Here is a 23,111-nt window from a genome sequence, read left to right as displayed (position 1 = left end):
GCTGTCTCCATTTTATATGTTAAAAGCCAAAAGGGTAATACAAGGGAATCTGCTAAAGAGTTCCTGATAGTGATAAGTGGTATATGGAACAGGGTGTGCTGAGCTAATACTAATGCACAGGAAAAACAAGAAGCACTGAGTTATACAATAAAAGTGCAGCAGTACAAGCCTGGTCAGTGGGTAATGATGTCGACTTCCTGTACTGTAAAGAGGAATACGAATAATTTTTCTGCAAAATGTAAAATGTCATGTCAGATTGTAGAAACTATGTTACTGGTGAACGTTAATTCCAGTTGTTAACAAGGACGATGATTGTGCATATGGGACATCAGAAACTGGTTTTGGGGAGTCCAGAGGTCGTTACAGGAGTTGCGTGGCTGGAGCGAAAGAAAAATAAAAAAAAGAAGGTATAGAGGAACGTCCAAGAGGTTATACACCAATGATACAAAGTCCATGTGCGTTAACTCTTAGGACATAAGAGTAAACTCATATTTTTGTGTTTATTAGGTGTAAGTGTAGCATAATGTGCTGTATAATGTAGGTGGGATTTCAGGCGCAGGAAAGAAGGGGTAGTAGGAATCCCTGTCCTCAGGTTGCGTATGTCAGGAGACGGAGGAGGTGGCTTGCTGCTGGTCATTGTCGGAGCGAAAGCATTGTGCAACCAGCAGCAGGAAGGGGGTGTGCTGTTGGCGAAGTAAAAAAATGTGGTATTCAGATTTGTGTTAGCAGAAGAACCAACACAGTGTTACGAGTGTAGGCCGAAATGCACGCCTTTTAGCTCTCGCAGGCTGGCGTGAGGAGAGAAGAACTATACTGAGGTGAGGTCTGGAACTTGACAAGGAATGGGAATTCAGAAAACGGACGTAATTAGTTTGATACTCAACTTTAATCCATAAATGATGAACGTCGCTCTTTACGGTACATGATTCACAATATTATCTGTTCAGAATACATTCTTGAAGTAATTGTAGTAACTGAATATGTCGCCTTGCTAGGTCATAGCAAATGACGCATCTGAAGGCTATGCTAAACTGACGTCTCTGCAAATGAGAGCGTATGTAGATAGTGAACCATCGCTAGCAAAGTCGGCTGTACAACTGGGGCGAGTGCTAGGGAGTCTCTCTAGACTAGAGGTGCTATGTGGCAGCGCTCGGTCTGCAATCACTGGTAGTGGCGACACGGGGGTCCGACGTATACTAACGGACCGCGGCCGATTTAAAGGCTACCACCTAGCAAGTGTGGTGTCTGGCGGTGACACCACATTCACCATTCACTGCTCGCTGATACAGGTGATATTTAATGCATAGGGCAAGAATGGTATTTAAGGGATGGAACGGGGTGATGGTTAGTGGAAGCATTCGACTGTTTCCCACAACGTGCAAAGAGTCACAGAGGGCTGAAACAAGTTACGCAAGGAATGCATGGGGATACATGGGAGTTATGAGAATTCGAAAGACGAGATGACGCAGGTCCTGGGGATTACACCACATACGAGAAGGAGGAGATGTTGGGTCGACGTAGAAGGTCGATTTCAGAAAATTATGTACGGGGCAACAAACGAGAAGGCATCAGGAGAATGAAACGCATGGTGGAAATGGTGAAAGAATGATTAAAAGAGAAAAAGGTAGCAAGTGAGTGACACACTACACCGATCGTAAATGTGGAGAAAGTTGTTTTAAACTGTACACGGTCATTCTGCCAGCTGACTGGGGATATAATGAGGATCAAAGATTCAAATGGAACTGAGCACTATGCGACTTATCTTCTGAGGTCATCAGTCGCCTAGAACTTAGAACTAATTAAACCTAACTAACGTAAGGACATCACACACATCCCTGCCCGAGGCAGGATTCGAACCTGCGATCGTAGCGGCAGCTCGGTTCCAGACTGTAGCGCCTAGAACCGCACGGCCACTTCGGCCGGCGATACAATGAGCTACGAGGAAACTGTGGAGGAGTCATTGAAATGGAATGTTAAAACTTTGCAAGCTATAGTGGAGATTTTGGCTAAGGAAATAGTGATAACCAAGTGATTGCAGTCGTAATGAAGTGAAAGTTTAAAATTCAGTCTCCTTCCACTTGGCAGGAAACCAGGTATGCTACCAATGTTCATGTGTATCCTGTCAAGTGGGAAATGCTAGAGAATGTTGTCAAGGTAAGAGTGCACCTCTTGTTCCTAATTTAGGAATATGAAAGAGGACATATGGTAAATGGGTGAAGTGGTGTTACGAAAGTAATACTTGGGTGAAGTTACGGCTTGTGCAAATAGGAGGTAGAGACAGTCAGTACCCCTGCGCAGTAAAGTTACTATTGTGCCAGAAAGCAGTAAATTATAGCATGAAAGCGGTGATTGGGCCTGAGTTGCACTTACAGCAGGATGGAGCACGTTTGTTGTAACCTAACTTCGATAAAATAGATGGCTGCTACGAACGGGAGTTCACTCTAATGAAAAGGATGAAATCGGACAGGAGTGGATTCCAGATAAACGGGAAATCATACGAAATAGTGGGAAATACTTTCGCTTTACCTGCCGTAATTTTGGGAACAACACTTCTGAGAATGGCTCATTTTCAGTTATATGAGCCAAAGGAATCTATGGAAGTATTATTAGCCGTGGGTCTGACAGTCTCTAACCAGACTTTAGGATCCGAAATAATTGTCTGTAGAGAGTAGAAGAGGTGAGTCTCTATGGAGACGTTAAATCAGCATGTGGATCGGTACAGAGAGAACCACTACCAGAAAGAAACAACATCGACCGTTGTTTTACCAATCACCCCAGCGAAATTACGTCTACATGTAAAAGAAGCAGTACATGAAAAGAAGTTCACGTCCAACGGCTGCTCAGTCCAAGTGGACTGAATACCTAGACCCTAAGAGGCAACTGAGGGAACTATAAGTTAAGCTGAAAAGGTATTGCCGGAGTTTAGGATATGTAGGGCACTAGAAAACTTAGTGTAAGAGCAGTTTTGAGGAAAGAGCGGAATGGAGACATCTGGAGCCACTGGAACTGCCAGTCTAAATGCGTCAAGATACTCTAGTTTCAAGCGACCCCATTGACTGGGTCTTGTTAAAGGAGAAGGCACTGAAGTGTACCAACCATATTTGGTCAAGTACAAAGCTGGAAAGAATTGCAGCAGCGCCAACTGCAGACTAACCTGATTGTTAGCTTTACAAAATACAGGTTGAGTCTCGTAAGACGTAACACCCCCTTTATTCCGGGGGCGATTGCACGTATCGGCATGCGGTTTTCGGCGAATCATAGCGGACTATGGGACACATACGTTGGTACATGGACAATAATCACAACGTTTATATTGACAGAGATAATGAAGCAAGTACGCTTTTTAAATGGAACGCTATACTTTTTTTTACCATCATTCGAACGCTCCGGAGAAGACGCGTACAGTGATGTAACGCATGTTGCTATTGTGGTTCAAACTTTGCTTAAAAGAGAGCGGATGAGGATGTACCTACGTAACGTAGGTCGCGCATGCTGCATAGAGCATGGCAACTCGGCCTGCGGGTTGCGCGAGGCGTGTTGACAGTCTGCAGCCACTTCCGACCACCTCGACCTTCAATCGTACAATATTTCCCGCTTGTCGATACGTGCAAACGTCCCCGGTCCAGCGGTGGCCAATTAACATCGCCAAATCAGAATTATGGTAATGAGAAATTAACAACCCTTTGAGGCTAGCAGTAACAGCACTACACTAGTTAATTGTCACTGTAATTTGATTTGCAATTCCAAATTTATTGTGCTGGGGGGACTGTAGACAAAAATTAGAGAGTTATGATGGCAGAATGTAGAAGAATTATTCGTAATTTTAGCTGGTCCCAATTTCAGCCGGTTTGGGAGCTTTACGGGAGTGCACGCTTCTTTATGTAGCCTGATAAGAACATGTGTTTCAAACACTTCTCAGAATTCAAAGTTCCTCAATTAGAGAATGAAAAACGTCATTTTGAAAGAATAACAATTCAAATCAATATCGCTTTGTTTTATAAACCTTTTGTCACGTACAATACTCCCTAGCAACGCCTAGACGCATTCATTCTTCTATTAACAGTTCAGCTTAATTGACGTTAATGTTGAAGTTACCAGTGCTAGATTGTGTTTCCACATTCATTTAACAGGTTGTCATTGTCCGCTGAAGAAGGTTTCGTATCTGTTCAATTACTAATATTTTTGTCAACTGAAGTTACTAACAAACAACACAATGTCCATAAATTTCATTAAGAATCCAGAGAGCCTTTCCACCAGTAAATCGAACCACAAAAATAAGTTTACTGACGGACATAGTATTTGCTAGCTCATAATAAAATTGTAAAATTTTTCCGATAAGTATTCGCGATGTGACAGCACATGACCGCTTGTTACGGTACCCAACATAACAAACATCACAAACAGAGCACATCACCATGCCTAATACCGTGTAGGTCTTATCTGGATGGATAAAACCGTCCTGTATGGTTTTTAAACGAATTTATATCATTTTACCTACAAAAGGGCGGCACGTTCAGGTAACTATGACGGTTGTGGATGGGGACCATCACCCTTCTTTCTAAAGTACACAACTAAAGGTCAATAATATTGAGACAGGTGAATGTGGTAGCTGGGGATGATGCTGCAATTGATTCTCGTGCTCACAAAACCACTCCTCCATGATGCAAGCTGTTTGAAAAGTTACTCAGCCATCTAGATATCATCAATGGGTTTTAGAATTTCCCCACGGGATGGACGTGGTCTTCCAAACTGGTCATATAAGTGTTGACAGTAATGTTATTTTGCTTTGTAACCATGGATCCCATTGAGTACCACGATATGGCTGTCCAAATCATAAACAAACCCCTCACACTCGCCCCATGTTTTTGTCTTTAGACATAAACGATGCCAAAAGTTGGAAACAGTATGAAAGAAGACACATTCGATCAAATTTATTTCTTCCATTGCGCGAAAGTGCAGGCATTATGGCTTCAGCACTACGTTTTCCTGTTACGAGCATTTGTATCACTGATGAGTGTGTAACAACAACAACGCTATACTATTGTATATATAATAATTTTTTTTCTTCTGAATTTCGATAAATTAGTATAATCGATGTTCTGATTTCATTTCTTTTTTGTTTCATGCCATTATGTTAAAGAAACTGTAAACAATTTTCGATGTGAATCTTAATGTTTATGTTCAATTTCAAGCAATGTTGTTATCAAAGTAAAGTGTAACTAATGTTGAAACTATTGTAAGATGTTAAAGTTATAAATGTACGCCTGGTCCATACGTAGGCAATGTATTAGGATATGTAGAATGCAAAACCTTTGGTGAATACCCTGTCTGTAGGGGAGCAGGAAAAGGTGGAGGCAGGCGAGCGCGGGAAAATACACACGGGCGCTGTACGGCATAACGGGCTCAGCAAAAGTAGTCGGAGTTGGGCGTCGGTCTGAGAAACACGTCCTGGACCGAGGAGACTCTCCTGGAAAACGTGATTTCGTTAAGCCTCGTATTGCCGTTTCCGACGCCTATACAGCATGGCAATATTCCACAGGCACTAAACGAAAAGTGTTGCGACGCTAAGAAGAACCAAAGTGCCGGTACATCAAGAGCCAATGCTGTGATTGTATGTGTGCTCTGTGCCTCGCCATCTCGCCGCCTGCCGACCGCCGCATCGATACGAACAGGTTGAATCTTTTAGTACTGTATTCGTGTGGACCAGTGTCACTTTTGTTCCATACTGTTCAATAACAACTTAAATTTTACCAGAACTGTCCTATCATTTAATTATCCTCACAACTAACCTAGACAGGGTCCTTTCCACATGTTGCGCAATCCGAGTGTCCCGAAATGAAGATTTAAAGTTTATGTTAATAATAATAATAGACCTATCTATGTTAGAATGATGTTTAAAGAACTTTGTTGTTAATGAATATATAGGTAAATTATATAGGTCTTACTAAGTTGGAAGATTATTTCGAAATTGGTTCAGTAATGAAGTTTAATTATTTTGAGACACAAATAATGGTACTTAAATGAGCAGGAAATAAGACAAAAAGAGTAGTAACTCACATAGTGGAAATCTTGAGTGCTTCATGATTTCAATAATCAAAAAATTTCAATACGGTGATCAAAACAGTTTCAGTGTCTTGCCCCCCCCCCCTTCCTTTCTTTTCTATTCATTTGAATTCTGAAGTTACTGAACTGATTGGACCAGCAAAGTTAAAGTCAATATAAAACCTAAATTTATCAGTGCTTTACCCTTTTTAAAATTGACATTGTATGTGTGTTTCGAAAGTGCTATTTCTAGGGTAACCTATGCCCGATTTCAATCAGGTCAATAAACAATACGAAGTTTGTAGTAAACATTATAGTGTATCGTTGTGTATTTATAGCTTGTCCATATTAGTACAGAAAGTGAAGATATTTAGTTCAGTAGATTTTTTGGTTCTAAAATTTACCATATAATGCAGTATTACTACGGGTTGTTATGCTTGTACGTACATCCACTTGTACAAGGAAAAAACTCACTTAATGCCTAATTAGGCTGGCGACCGTATTATTAACAATTGGTAGCATCTACTGTGTATGTTTCTTGCCCGTCCTAACGTGTAGTTGCACTTTAGACTTGCTTGACGTATCATTGTTGTTACTGAGTGGGTGTAAGTCTGATTTTGCCTCCATTCAGGTACACGCGGTCAACATATTTACTAAAATCCTTTCTTATAAGGTGAAGCCCGTCAACTTAGCATAGTACAGGCTTTAAAGAGTTAACGTGCGCAAGAGCGTAGTCGTTACAAGTGACTTTGGAACACCAGATATCCATGCAGTTCGCTGCTTATGGATTGTTGTTTTTGTGATGACTGGGTTATCGAGTGCGACATTAAGGCCTGCAGTGGCTTTTTCTCTCAAAACCTTTGAATGAAGCAACACGCACTTTCGTGCATGTTGTGACATAGCAAATGATGTTTTCCATTTTACGTATATACGATATAAATCTTTGTTACGATGCCTCTTGAAACATCAAACACTTTAGCTGCTGTGGTTACAGCAGCACAAACGATAAGAGAATCAAATATTTTCCCACGTTCAAATTCACATAGCTGCAATGAACACTCTCGTCGTTCCGGCGTAACGTGAAGCACTGGCACGACCATCAAGAACGGGATAGCAGCGAGGGCTATGAGATGATGTCAGCCAATAGTACGCTGACGGATCCCTATCAAGGACGACACCGGGACAAGAGCGTCCTCTACACGGAGAGCATATAAGCACCGCGCCGCCTAGCCGCGGCCGAGTTGAAGAAGAGCCGTCCTACGAACGCTACAGCGGTGACTTATGAACTGTATTGTTTTGCTTGCACTATAATTTTATATACTGAAGGACACTGATTATAATTTGTATGTTGCCATTTGCTTGCGTCACACTTTCATGATTTCGCAAAGTTACGTATTGTCATTTATCTTATTGTAATAAACTACATTAATACGATTTGCTTGAACTGTTGTCTATCGATCCGAGAAAGTAGGATGAGTGGGCAGAACACAACATTGGCGACGAGACGTACCATGAACCACGAGCCTACAGCCAATATTGTTAGCCTGTTTTGACTTCTTGTGGGCTATTGTTTTGCTGACGCCTTACTTCTCTTTGCAGGAGTGTATACTTGCATTAACAGGCTCTTATCGTATTTTTGATAATCAGGACTCGGCCCAGTTGTACGGGCGACTTTGCTAGCGACTACACTGACGAAGCCTTTCTCTCATTTGCCGAGAGACAGTTAGAATGCCGGCCGAGGTGGCCGTGCGGTTAAAGGCGCTGCAGCCTGGAACCGCAAGACCGCTACGGTCGCAGGTTCGAATCCTGCATAGGGCATGGATGTTTGTGATGTCCTTACGTTAGTTAGGTTTAACTAGTTCTAAGTTCTAGGGGACTAATGACCTCAGCAGTTGAGTCCCATAGTGCTCAGAGCCATTTGAGCCATAGTTAGAATAGCCTTCAGCTAAGTCCATGGCTACGACCTAGCAAGGCGCCATTAACCATTTCTAGAGAGAGTTTCACTTGTATTATCAAGAATGCTGTATACAAATGATGGATTAAAGTTAAGTATTCCAGCAGCTACGTACTTTTCTTTATAGCATTCATTACGTATCCTGTTTCAGACTTAACGCAAGCCGGCGTGAGTTGACGCGTGCTCTTTCGGCTTCCTCGCCTTGTGTCTAGACTGTCTTGTCTAGACACAACAATAGGAATGGTTCGAGTGGTTGCAACAGCTTGAAGCCCACGTACTAGATCACAACATACCAGGTACTGTAAAATTGCCATATTTGTTGTCCACAGTAGGAAGTGCAGTTTTGTGCCTTATTCAAAAACACTTTCCTAACTACACTCCGAGTGAACTTTCGTATGATCACTTCGGAGGTATCAAGTGTCGATCCATAGCAGTACGTGGTTTAGCCTCCACAGGTTGCAGTGCACGAGCTGACACTTGCATCCGGTCGAGCGTACAAATGGCGAACACTGTCCTGGGATAAGTTATGCCACGCCTGCTCGACCATTTCACGTAGTTCTGTAAGAGTTGTTGGTCGGCAAGTCACACGCGTCACGTCTCGTCCCATCGCATCCCACAAGTCCTCGAGTAGAGACAAGTCCGGATATCGTGCTGACCAGGGATGGTGCTGCAGGTCTTGTACAGAGCGTCGATTTCCTGTTGCCAGAACTGCAAAAGAACGGGTCTAGCAACATTCTGCACGTACCAAGCGCTGGTTACCGTCCCCTCCAGAAACACCAAAAGAGACAGAGAGTTGTAGTTTATCGTACCCCAAACCATAAGGCCTCGGGTGGTGCCAGTGTGTGTTGGACGAATGCACTCTACGAGGCAGCACTCACCAGGTCTACGCTGTAAGCGCAAACCACCAAGCAGACTCTGCTTTTATCGCTGACGTGCCGTCACATCTTCCAGGTGATCCTCAGGTGCCACTAGTTGAGCCGTGCACCTCGATGGTGCAGCATGAAACACGGGCTAGAGGTGTGCTTAACTGTAGGCGCACTGCTGGCAACCGGTTCGCAACAATTCGTGTTGACACGTCTGCGCTCAGGAGTCCTCTTGACTGTGCTGTGTTAGCTGTACCATCTGCAATTGCTGCCATTACTGAACGAAAACCTGGGCGGGCGTCTGTGCTGGGTGGACGTCCAGAATTTCGTCTGCGGGTGCAAGAACGTTCACGTGCCCACTGATATCAGCATTGTTGAACGACTGACGCAGCGCTTCCTACTTGTGTGGCAGTTCTCCAGAAGGACCATCTTGCCAGTCGGGAGGACACAATTTGTTCCCATTCAAGCTCCCTCAGGAAGCGCGAGAGCCCGCTTGCTTCACACGTTTGCACCACACTGAGCCTTCTAGTTGTGAGCATTCCCTATTAAAGGGTACACACAGATGACGCTCTGGTAGCTAAACCACAACCTGTCTGTTGGGGGACTACGTTGAAACTATTGTCAGTACATATACTATCACCCAACAGGCCTGTGACATTATCAGATCAAATCGACGTCACCTTCCCAAGTGTGCAGTTTTTTCTCGGTATTGTATTTAAGAGAAAAATTATTTCTGTACTGAGTCATATGTGCACGAGCTTTTGGAATCAAACACTCATTAGGCGCAGATGTTGCATCCACGATGAGATGTTGTTCATCATACTGTATTTGAGAAGACATGGAAAAATTAATTTCGTCTCCTCCCATTCTGCAAATGGATTGCCTTTTAAGGACATTGCCGGGCTTCAAAAACGGATAATTATATCGTTCTTTGTAGTGTATCGTTTTTCTTTTTAGCAGTCGTGTGCTAGGTGTTTTCGGTGTTCCCAAAGGCCGTATTTCTATGTTGGAGTAGCATCTCCATCCGATACACACGAGCTGCTTTAATGTTCATAAACAAAACTTTTTCAATTATTTTATTGCTCGTCCGCGTGCTGCTGGATTTTTAAACCTTGGACCCAACAGAGTAGCAGTGCCTACTTTGTCAATTACACTCCTGGAAATTGAAATAAGAACACCGTGAATTCATTGCCCCAGGAAGGGGAAACTTTATTGACACATTCCTGGGGTCAGATACATCACATGATCACACTGACAGAACCACAGGCACATAGACACAGGCAACAGAGCATGCACAATGTCGGCACTAGTACAGTGTATATCCACCTTTCGCAGCAATGCAGGCTGCTATTCTCCCATGGAGACGATCGTAGAGATGCTGAATGTAGTCCTGTGGAACGGCTTGCCATGCCATTTCCACCTGGCGCCTCAGTTGTACCAGCGTTCGTGCTGGACGTGCAGACCGCGTGAGACGACGCTTCATCCAGTCCCAAACACGCTCAATGGGGGACAGATCCGGAGATCTTGCTGGCCAGGGTAGTTGACTTACACCTTCTAGACCACGTTGGGTGGCACGGGATACATGCGGACGTGCATTGTCCTGTTGGAACAGCAAGTTCCCTTGCCGGTCTAGGAATGGTAGAACGATGGGTTCGATGACGGTTTGGATGTACCGTGCACTATTCAGTGTCCCCTCGACGATCACCAGTGGTGTACGACCAGTGTAGGAGATCGCTCCCCACACCATGATGTCGGGGGCTGGCCCTGTGTGCCTCGGTCGTACGCAGTCCTGATTGTGGCGCTCACCTGCACGGCGCCAAACACGCATACGACCATCATTGGCACCAAGGCAGAAGCGACTCTCATCGCTGAAGACGACACGTCTCCATTCGTCCCTCCATTCACGCCTGTCGCGACACCACTGGAGGCGGGCTGCACGATGTTGGGGCGTGAGCGGAAGACGGCCTAACGATGTGCGGGACTGTAGCCCAGCTTCATGGAGACGGTTGCGAATGATCCTCGCCGATACCCCAGGAGCAACAGTGTCCCTAATTTGCTGGGAAGTGGCGGTGCGGTCCCCTACGGCACTGCGTAGGATCCTACGGTCTTGGCGTGCATCCGTGCGTCGCTGCGGTCCGGTCCCAGGTCGACGGGCACGTGCACCTTCCGCCGACCACTGGCGACCACATCGATGTACTGTGGAGACCTCACGCCCCACGTGTTGAGCAATTCGGCGGTACGTACACCCGGCCTCCCGCATGCCCACTATACGCCCTCGCTCAAAGTCCGTCAACTGCACATACGGTTCACGTCCACGCTGTCGCGGCATGCTACCTGTGTTAAAGACTGCGATGGAGCTCCGTATGCCACGGCAAACTGGCTGACACTGACGGCGGCGGTGCACAAATGCTGCGCAGCTAGTGCCATTCGACGGCCAACACCGCGGTTCCTGGTGTGTCCGCTGTGCTGTGCGTGTGATCAGTGCTTGTACAGCCCTCTCGCAGTGTCCGGAGCAAGTATGGTGGGTCTGACACACCGGTGTCAATGTGTTCTTTTTTCCATTTCCAGGAGTGTGATTCACAAGTTGCGACATCGTCGCGAAAATTCAGTTAACTCATACCTTTTTTTAGGCCTCTCAATAAAATGTCCTTGCATTCTCTGACAGTTGGTGAGACTGGGGTGATTCTATTATGTTCTGTTGACAAACAATCATTGGTATAATTTTTGATTTTGTTATATACTCTTGCCCAGACGTTCCTCTTGCGTCTTATTTAAAAGCCTTTAATAAACCTGTAAGGTGGTTTAGCGTTTTCATCTGTGCAGCTGTTGGGAACTCAGGTAGTGAAACGAAATCAATTACGATTTTAGCTATCACTTATCTCAAGTGCAACTGGATTCAAGTGCCATTCTTTCGATACCGACTAAGTATCGAAAGGTTGATGCGATTCGAAATGTATTCGGTATACAAACAAAAGTTTCCAAAACTAACTTGTATTTAGTTGTATCGGATCATCCCTAGTCAGGTCAGCGAACAAGGTAGTTTATGCTAAACCATGTCACTCAGCTGGGAATACGGTTTCGCATTTTCTCAAATATAAACTGTTCAACAGTGAAGACATATGCACGGCGATATGTCAGTAAGACCAAACCACTTACACGGTATTCGAACACACACACACTCAGGTACACCCACGTTTATGCGTACAGATAATATGGAATTTGACAGGTTGGTCGCAGACTCAGCGAAATGCCAGTGAGACCACGCCCAGCAGCCACAAAACTGAAAGTTTACGGGTTGCTCGCATGCGGAGTTTTGTTTTTCCGGCGGAGGACGTGGTTGGCCTCCCTGCGGACTAACTTCGAGCGCGTGGCATTAACGGCAGAGCGAAGTCCGGCATTAACGGCGGGACAGGGTCCGCCATCAGGGATCCGCCGCAGTTTCCGTTTATGGAGCAGTGGAGCCGGGGCTGGACGCAGTAACGGCCACCTACTTTCTCCCACCCTGCCCTCTCCGCAGCCGTTAATGCAGACGACTCCGTAAATCCGCCGGACAGACAGTCTGCAGCTGTCCGAGCACTGGCCACGCGCTCGCCCTACCGGGACACTCCAGCCTTCTGGCACCCATATCGTCTTCTATCATACGAGAGAGAAGGGAGGGTGCCAGACGGAGAGCTAACTGCACTTCCGTGACGCATGTTAGATAAAACTAGTAATTATGTACACAAGACGCTATTAAGAAGCACCTGGCATCTTCTACACAGTTTAGTAGCAGTATATAAGTTACCAGTAACACCCAACCTCTCCCCACCTGCAATTTTTTATGCAGAATCGACTTTAGTATCTGAAACATCTTTATTATTATGTAGGACTGTAAACAAGAAAAAGCCTTTGAGACGTTTGAACATATGTTTCAAGTTTGTCGGAAGTCATTAAGTGCTCTCATTCTAAATTACACTACTGGTAGGGTAATTTTCACTCACTTTTAAGGAAAACTAGTTTTTCTCGTATCAGTGTTTTTGACAAAATATCTCATGAATTACGGGTCGTACAATGACATAATTTGGGGCCACATTTAGTTTTATGCGTGTCTAATATCTGTAAAATGCTACACGATCAGACTTATTACTAAAGAAAATACAGATTAAAACTGAAGAACAATGAAAACAGTTGTAAGTGACAAACGTTTCTGTTTTTTCTTAGTTTTTGTGTCGTTTAACGAGAAGAGCTTTGGGAAAGATATGAAATATCAAATAAAGTTTTTCCGTTAGCTGCTTGAAGTGATATACGGTTTCTAATTGTGATACTTACACATTGTGTTAAGGCTGTCACGTAAGATTATACCTCTTGATGTGTATATAACGACAGTAGTTTGACGTTTTCAATTTGGTCAATAATTATGTGGAGGTATTGTACCTGGTGGATAGTATGCCTAGGAACACATGATATTTATTGGTCGATGTTTCAGGCTGCTGACCGGTTTGGAAACACATGAAAGAAGAGACGACCATAAAAATGTTCCAGAATTTTCTGCAGCTTTTGTAGTTGTTTTTTGTGTAGCGTTTGTAAATTTTTCGCTATTCGGAGGATACTGTTAACTCTTTCGATACACAGTTTTATGGTGAATAAAATTCTGTGCATACTTAAAACTAGTTAGATAACGTGACATTGGTTCAACCACACTTCATCTGTTGGTTGGTTTGGGGAAGGAGACCAGACAGCGTGGTCACCGGTCTCATCGGATTAGGGAAGGAAGTCGGCCGTGCCCTTTCAGAGGAACCATCCCGGCATTTGCCAGCAGTGATTTAGGGAAATCACGGAAAACCTAAATCAGGATGGTCGGACGCGGGATTGAACCGTCGTCCTCCCAGTGTCTAACCACTGCGCCACCCCGCTCGGTCTTCATCAGTAATTCAGCAACTTATACCTTCAAACGGAAAGTTGTCTACCACAGATCACGTCACATTTGCAAAAGAAATGAGGTTCTTCAATCTCTTTAACAATTTTCCCTGTCTTTAAACTGACATGTATTTCAAATTTTTTTTAGCTTACAACTGTTTTTGATAATACGTTGTCATAATTTGATTGAGCTCACTCATTCTTGGTGTGTAGTAGAGGAACACTGTGCCACATAGATAATTAAATGCGGCGTTGACAATATTTTCTCTACTGTAACAGTTTTAAATTTGAGTAGAACCTTTGTCCTACGTGCATAGCCATGTTTTGCAATTTCAAAAAGAGTTTGCAGGACACATAAAATAAATTCTACCATCAGTAATATTGTCTTTGTAGTACTCCAGTAATATAAGACGTCTAAAATTTTATGGAACAGGAGCAGATACAAAACTGGAACATTGGAATGACTACAGGTGCTTTCAGTTCTTATCTCTTCCCATTTGTTGCTCGATTGCCTACATCACTTCCTTGTTCTCCTTACTGGAAGATGCTTTTCCATAACATATTGTTACTATCTCCACTTCTATTTTCACTTTCTATAAGAAAAGCTCGCACTTAAAATCTGTTTTATCTTTCATACATCGGTGGGCTGCCGTGCTAGTACAATATGGAAAGACACTTAGTCAAAGTGATCAGAATTATAACAGCCAAGACGAAACTCTTCATAGTTGAGACGTCTAGTGCAAATTACAGTCTTTGTAGTGTTGTTATCAATGGCCTGGATGCGTTAGACGCCTTTTAATGCCCTAAGTCGTCTCAGGTCTATTGCGAGAGTTTCGGCCTGCATTCCATCAACGTTGAAACATACATATGTACTTAGTGATTTCTGTTCTCTATTTATTCAATACAAGTCTTAAAATCCCTCCAAGTTCATCCAAATAGCTTTGTTATCCCCTAAATACGGATCAGAGAACGCATTAAAGTTATGAAATGACTCAATGCTCCTTATCTTTCACAAAACACGCAGTAAATGGCGATATTATCCTATATACGGCTTCTCAATACAGCATTGCACACAACCCTGCAAAAACCATGGGTTTAGGTAGTTCGTAAAGGGCCCGTTAGAATCAAATAGTTCGCAAACCCAACAGCAATACGTCAGCACAACAAAGAAAGGGGAGATTCGGGCCTTATTGGGCACAGCAAAACTGCTGTGCTGATGGGGCACAGAAACCACACTGTTCACTCTGCCGCTACACTACAGTGAGTGGCTAGCATCAGATTGTGAGCTGTAACTGACCTTGATGGTGTCAAATCAGAGACTTACGGAAACACGCACCCCCCCCCCCCCCCACACACACCCATCAACCATGGACCTTGCCGTTGGTGGGGAGCCCTCAGCAATACAGATAGCGGTATCGTAGGTGCAACCACAACGGAGGGGTATATGTTGAGAGGCTCGACAAACGTGTGGTTACTGAAAACGGGCAGCTGCCTATTCACTAGTATCAGAGGCAACAGTCTAGATGATTGACTGATCTGGCTTTGTAACACTAACCAAAACGGCCTCGCTGTGTTGATACTGCGAACGGCTGAAAGCAAGGGGTAGCTAAAGCCGTAATTTTTCCCAAGGGCATGCAGCTTCACTGTATGGTTAACTAGTCCCATTTGGATCCCCGAAAGGGGACTACTCAGAAGGACGTTGTTATCAGGAGGAAGAAAACTGGATGTGGATGAAGATGAAATGGGAGATATGTTACTGCGTGAAGAGCACTGAAAGACCTAAGTCGAGACACGGCCCCGGGGGTAGACATTGTTCCATTAGAAATACTGGTGAGCAAGATGTATGAGACAGGCGAAATACCCTCAGACTTCAAAAATAATATAATAATTCCAATCCCAAAGAAAGCAGATGTTGACAGATGTGAAATTTACCGAACTATCAGTTTAATAAGCCACGGCTGAGAAATACTAACTCGAATTCTTTATAGACGAATGGAAAAAGTGGTAGAAGCCAACATCGGGGAAGATCAGTTAGGATTCCGTAGAAATACTGAAACAAGTGGGGCAAAACTGACCCTACGACTTACCTTAGATGGTAGATTAAGGAAAGGTCAACCTACGTTTCTAACATTTGTAGACTTAGAAAAAGCTTTTGACAATGTTCACTGGAATACTCTCTTTCAAATTCTGAAGGTGGCAGGGGTAAAATACAGGCAGCGAAAGGCTATTTACAATTTGTGCAGAAACCAGATGGCAGTTATAAGAGTCGAGGGGCACGAAAGGGAAGCAGTGGTTGGGAAGGGAGTGAGACAGGATTGTAGCCTCTCCCCGATGTTATTTAATCTGAGTATTGAGCAAGCAGTAAAGAAAACAAATGAAAAATTCGGAGTTGGTATTAAAATGCATGGAGAAGAAATAAAAACTTTGAGGTTCACCGATGACATTGTAATTCCATCAGAGGCATCAAAGGACTTGGAAGAGCAGTTGACCTTAATGGACAGTGTCTTGAAAGGAGGATACTAGATGAACATAAACAAATCCTAAACGAGGATAATGGACTGTACTCGGATTAAGGTGGGTGATGCTGAGGGAATTAGATTAGGAAACCAGACACTTAAAGTGGTAAAGGAGTTTTGCTATTTGGGGAGCTAAATAACTGATGCTGGTCGAAGTAGGGAGGATATAAAACGTAGATTGGCAATGGCAAGGTAGGCGTTTCTGAAGAAGAGTAAATTGTTAACATCGAGTATCGATTTAAGTGTCAGGAAGACGTTTCTGAAAGTATGTGTATGGAGTGTAGCCATGTATGGAAGTGAAACATGGACGATAGGTAGTTTGGACAAGAAGAGAACAGAAGCTTTCGAAATGTGGTGCTACAGAAGAATGCTGAAGGTTAGATGGGCTGATCACATAACTAATGAGGAGATCTTGAATAGAATTGAGGAGAAGAGGAGTTTGTGGCACAACTTGACTAGAAGAAGAATCGGCTGGTAGAACATGTTCTGAGGTACACTCCTGGAAATGGAAAAAAGAACACATTGACACCGGTGTGTCAGACCCACCATACTTGCTCCGGACACTGCGAGAGGGCTGTACAAGCAATGATCACACGCACGGCACAGGGGACACACCAGGAACCGCGGTGTTGGCCGTCGAATGGCGCTAGCTGCGCAGCATTTGTGCACCGCTGCCGTCAGTGTCAGCCAGTTTGCCGTGGCATAAGGAGCTCCATCGCAGTCTTTAACACTGGTAGCATGCCGCGACAGCGTGGACGTGAACCATATGTGCAGTTGACGGACTTTGAGCGAGGGCGTATAGTGGGCATGCGGGAGGCCGGGTGGACGTACCGCCCAATTGCTCAACACGTGGGGCGTGAGGTCTCCACAGTACATCGATGTTGTCGCCAGTGGTCGGCGGAGGGTGCACGTGCCCGTCGACCTGGGACCGGACCGCAGCGACTCACGGATGCACGCCAAGACCGTAGGATCCTACGCAGTGCCGTAGGGGACCGCACCGCCACTTCCCAGCAAATTAGGGACACTGTTGCTCCTGGGGTATCGGCGAGGACCATTCGCAACCGTCTCCATGAAGCTGGGCTACGGTCCCGCACACCGTTAGGCCGTCTTCCGCTCACGCCCCAACATCGTGCAGCCCGCCTCCAGTGGTGTCGCGACAGGCGTGAATGGAGGGACGAATGGAGACGTGTCGTCTTCAGCGATGAGAGTCGCTTCTGCCTTGGTGCCAATGATGGTCGTATGCGTGTTTGGCGCCGTGCAGGTGAGCGCCACAATCAGGACTGCATACGACCGAGGCACACAGGGCCAACACCCGGCATCATGGTGTGGGGAGCGATCTCCTACACTGGCCGTACACCACTGGTGATCGTCGAGGGGACACTGAATAGTGCACGGTACATCCAAACCGTCATCGAACCCATCGTTCTACCATTCCTAGACCGGCAAGGGAACTTGCTGTTCCAACAGGACAATGCACGTCCGCATGTATCCCGTGCCACCCAACGTGCTCTAGAAGGTGTAAGTCAACTACCCTGGCCAGCAAGATCTCCGGATCTGTCCCCCATTGAGCATGTTTGGGACTGGATGAAGCGTCGTCTCACGCGGTCTGCACGTCCAGCACGAACGCTGGTCCAACTAAGGCGCCAGGTGGAAATGGCATGGCAAGCCGTTCCACAGGACTACATCCAGCATCTCTACGATCGTCTCCATGGGAGAATAGCAGCCTGCATTGCTGCGAATGGTGGATATACACTGTATTAGTGTCGACATTGTGCATGCTCTGTTGCCCGTGTCTATGTGCCTGTGATTCTGTCAGTGTGATCATGTGATGTATCTGACCCCAGGAATGTGTCAATAAAGTTTCCCCTTCCTGGGACAATGAATTCACGGTGTTCTTATTTCAATTTCCAGGAGTGTATAATCACCAATTTAGTATTGTACGGCTGCGTGGAGCGTAAAAATCGTACAGGGATGCCAAGAGATGCATACACTAAGCATATTCAGAAGGATGTAGGTTGCAGTAGGTAGTGGGAGATGAAGAAGCTTGCACAGGATAGAGTAGTATGGAGAGCAGCATCAAACCAGGCTCAGGACTGAAGACTACTACAACAACAACAACACAGAACCATGCTGATAGTTAAAAATTTGACGGCAATCAAATAATCTACCCCTTACACCTGTCAAGATGCCTGAAGATTATAGATCAACATAAAGATTCAACAGAAGAGGTTGGATTACCCCTTTGTCGAAAACACATTACTATATAACTTCTGGAAACGAACATGCAACGCTCAAAGATAAGCAACATCAGGAAATAAGAAAGATGTTACGCACGGCGTGCTTATGCTCATATAGGTCCCAAACATAATTTACTGCGATACGACATCCATTACTGGACAAGACTTCGGCAGCACGTTACAAGCTAAGATTTGGCTCTTCGATTCACTAAACCACACTTGGTAGTGTTCATGTGGTCGTCTTCAACTACAAGGAATACTTCTACCAGAGCAGTTATATGTGGACGGTTGTTACTGTGTACAAGTGATCTTAACGTGTTATGCTTCCCAGGATTCGCCGGTGTCTTGTAGTAACTCACTTGCTTTCCTCTAATTTTAACAGTGGTGCTCTGAAAAAGAGGAAGACGTTGGCTAAAGCCCTGAAGGCTAGTCCGTCAAGGTACACCACCAAACTTAGATTCTAACACCAAAGAAGTGGTTTTAATTCGACGATGCTTGTGGGTTTCCACCAGCTTCTACTTTCTCCTATACGAACATCAAACATGAATCATTCGGAAATGTGATGGAAGATAGTGAGCATTTAATCCTTGATTCATCCATGGTCCAGTTTTCAATGGCTTCAAATTAGTTGAGCCCTTTTCTGTACTGCCCTGTAAAGATTTCACACGCAATTCTACGTCTGGCGTAGATAACAGCTTCTCTCATTCTTCTTTACACAGTTTAGCAGAATACAAAACACCTGCTTTGCAGGCGTCATTGGATTTCGTCAGTCAGGCAACCTGATCGTACAGCTGTAGGACTATTACTGGTCTAGACCAAACATATTTATCTATAGACCATCATGAAAGGACTCATATGGTACAACATGACATATTAAACGCTTCCGGTGTCTCACCATAACTGGCTTGTTAGTTAGTTCCACACTCCATGAATCATTTGGCACAATAGACCTTAATGATATGGAATGAGTCATTTTACATTCACATCGTAAATTCATTTGTACATACGGTTACGTTCTGAACATTTCTGAGTTTTCTTCATTGTCTTATTTTTATTTACTTTTATTACAAAGAGCGAAAAAAAAGCAGATGTGAGTTTGTAATTTCTACCACCACCTTCTACACCTTACAGCAGCAGAAGTTCTCCCAAGTAGTTGTCAACGAGAAAATTTCTCAATTTGTTTTCAAATTTTACTTTGCTATATGTCAGATATTTTATATCACTGGGTAATGGATCAAAAAATTTTATTGCAGCATTCTGCACCCGTTTCTATGCTGAAGACTATCTTAATGTTGGATAATGAACATCATTTCCTATCTGGAACCATCATTATGTACATCATTGTTCCTTAGGACTGTAGTGGGTTATCTACAGCGAAATTCATGAGAGAATGAATATACTGTGGAGCAATAGTCAGAATGCTTACTTCCTTAAACAGATGTCTAGAAGATGATTGTGGATGGTCACCTCATGTTACTCTTACAACGCGTTTTTGCGCATTGAAGACATTCTTTCTGAAATATGAGTTACCCCAAAACATTATTTGATATGACGTAATATGAAAATATGCAAAATATGCCTACATACTAATTTATCTCACCCCAAGAACTGTAATCATTGTAGGTGCCAAAGTGGTTGAACTTTTTTTAGGAACTGAGAAACGTGTTTTTTTTTCAATTTAAATTCTCATCAATATAGACTCCTCAGAATTTTAAAATCAGCAACCTATTTATTATTTGCTCACCAGGTGTTACATTTATCATTGGTGTAGTATCTCTGATATGCAGAACTGAATATCTACTGTCTTTTTAGAACTGGGGATGAGACCATTTGCAGAAAACCAGTCAATAATACTTTTAAGAACTCTCATTATCATTTCTTCTTTCTGTACTTGTATTTGGATTGATTCTAATGGTAGTGTCACCTGAAAAAATAATTAATTCTGCTTTCTGTACATTAGACAGATGACCGTTTACATACAGGTGTTTCACTAAATGTGTTTGCCTGTTCAAGGTACGAAGTAATAGTTGACGGAAATATTTATTGCGGTAGGTCACCATAAGAAACGTTACACTGTCTGCGGACCTCTGAACATAGTTTATTGTGTTATTATCCAAAGAGTTACAGCAAAAAGACACAATTTTATAAATGGAACAATAGTTCTTTCTATCATGCACTGGAATCAACACCAGCTGTGTATACATCAATTTAAATTCTATTCCTATCACTTCCTCGATGCGCCGTTAGACAGTTATGGAGTTATATCACGCGTTCATAGTCGACAGTTTGGGTGGTCTCCATTAACATGTGTGACAACACAAGAGAGTGAATATGTGGATGCAGCACGATGGTCACCCAGCCCATTCTGCGTGTGCTGTTGTGGAAGAACTAAACAACAGGTTTGCAGGAAGGTGCTTGGAGCGCCATGGTCCTCATTCTGGGCCTGCTAGGTCACCCGATGTAACACCATTAGATTTCTTTTTGTGGCGGTATCTAAAGGATAATATTTATGTCACTGAGCCCGCGTCCTCAGATGATCTATAATGTTTCTCCGTGACGCCGGCGACGTTACATCTCGTCCGCATATCCTTTAGAAGGCGATTTACAGTGTGAATTCAAGAACATGGACACGCTTTTGAACATCTCATTTAAATCAACTTGCCACCGCCAGAACATCCATCACGCACCACACAGCCATGTATTATGTACAGCGTGTGGAATCTGCCCTGAAACTTTGAAGAGTTTTAGCTCCCAAAACTAAAAGTGATAGCAATGTAATTTAAACTGATGTATACACACCTGGTGTTACTGATTCCAGTGCATGATAAAAACAGCTATTGTTGCAATGAAAAAATTATTTCTTTTTTGTAACTCTTTGGATAACAACATACTAAACTATGTTCAGAGCTCTGCAGTCAGTGCCTATTATTTCGTAACTTACAGAGGCAAACACATTTAGTGAAACACCCTGTATATGAAGAACAGTCATGGATGTACGACTGAACGTTGGAGAATCCTGTTGTGGATTGGCAAGACAGCCAACCCACTATAAGGAAGCCGAAAGGCACGCGTTTAAGCTCACGCAGGCTGGCGTGAGGTTTGCAACAGGACAAGGAAATGAGACTAGCAAAAAAGGAGGTAACTGGTAGAATACTTAACTTTAATCCATAATTGGTGAACATCGCTCTTGACTGTACATGTTTTACAGCATCAATAGTAACTGGTAATGGCGCCTTGCTAGGTCGTAGCAAATGACGTAGCTGAAGGCTATGCTAACTATCGTCTCGGCAAATGAGAGCGTAATTTGTCAGTGAACCATCGCTAGCAAAGTCGGCTGTACAACTGAGGCGAGTGTTAGGAAGTCTCTCCAGACCAGCCGTGTGGCGGCGCTCGGTCTGCAACCACTGATAGTGGCGACACGCGGGTCCGACGTATACTAACGGACCGCGGCCGATTTAAAGGCTACCACATAGCAAGTGTGGGTCTGGCGGTGACACCACAAATCCCATACGTGATTTCTCTGCAGTCAGAATTATGTCATTAACCCCACATTGCTTGAATTACTATGTACAACTTTCTGCATTCTTTTGGTTACATATAACATTATCCATTGGTCGGCTACATCTAAAATCCCATAAATCGTTAATTTCTGTAGACGAATACTGTGATTCACACAGTCAGATGACTGAGAGAGGTCGCAGAAAATACGAACAGATTCCATTTTATTATTTAATGCTTCTAAAATCTAGTGGGTAAATATATAAATGGCATTCTCAGCAGACTAAACTTTCGGAAACCCAACTGTGATTTACCAAGATACTACTGTCGCTAAGGTGAGATACTATACTAGAACACATCACCTTGTCAAAAATTTTAGTGGATGATATCAGCAGTATAGAATTTTGCACAGAGCACAACTTAATCATAGCTAACACTTGGTTTAAGAATCATGATAGAAGGTTGTATACATGGAAGAACCCTGGAGATACTAAAAGGTATCAGATAGATTATATAATGGTAAGACAGAGATTTAGGAACCAGGTTTTAAATTGTAAGACATTTGCAGGGGCAGATGTGGACTCTGACCACAATCTATTGGTTATGACCTGTAGATTAAAACTGAAGAAACTGCAAAAAGGTGGGAATTTAAGGAGATGGGACCTGGAAAAACTGAAAAAACCAGAGGTTGTACAGAGTTTCAGGGAGAGCATAAGGGAACAATTGACAGGAATGGGGGAAAGAAATACAGTAGAAGAAGAATGGGTAGCTTTGAGGGATGAAGTAGTGAAGACAGCAGAGGATCAAGTAGGTAAAAAGACGAGGGCTAGTAGAAATCCTTGGGTAACAGAAGAAATATTGAATTTAATTGATGAAAGGAGAAAATATAAAAATGCAGTAAATGAAGCAGGCAAAAAGAAATACAAACGTCTCAAAAATGAGATTGACAGGAAGTGCAAATGGGTTAAGCAGGGATGGCTAGAGGACAAATGTAAGGATGTAGAGGCTTATCTCACTAGGGGTAAGATAGATACTGCCTACAGGAAAATTAAAGACACCTTTGGAGATAAGAGAACCACTTATATGAACATCAAGAGCTCAGACG

The sequence above is a fragment of the Schistocerca cancellata genome, chromosome 1 (assembly GCF_023864275.1).
Source record: "Schistocerca cancellata isolate TAMUIC-IGC-003103 chromosome 1, iqSchCanc2.1, whole genome shotgun sequence".
Taxonomy (NCBI): domain Eukaryota; kingdom Metazoa; phylum Arthropoda; class Insecta; order Orthoptera; family Acrididae; genus Schistocerca; species Schistocerca cancellata.
Note: the sequence above shows the minus strand (reverse complement) of the source record.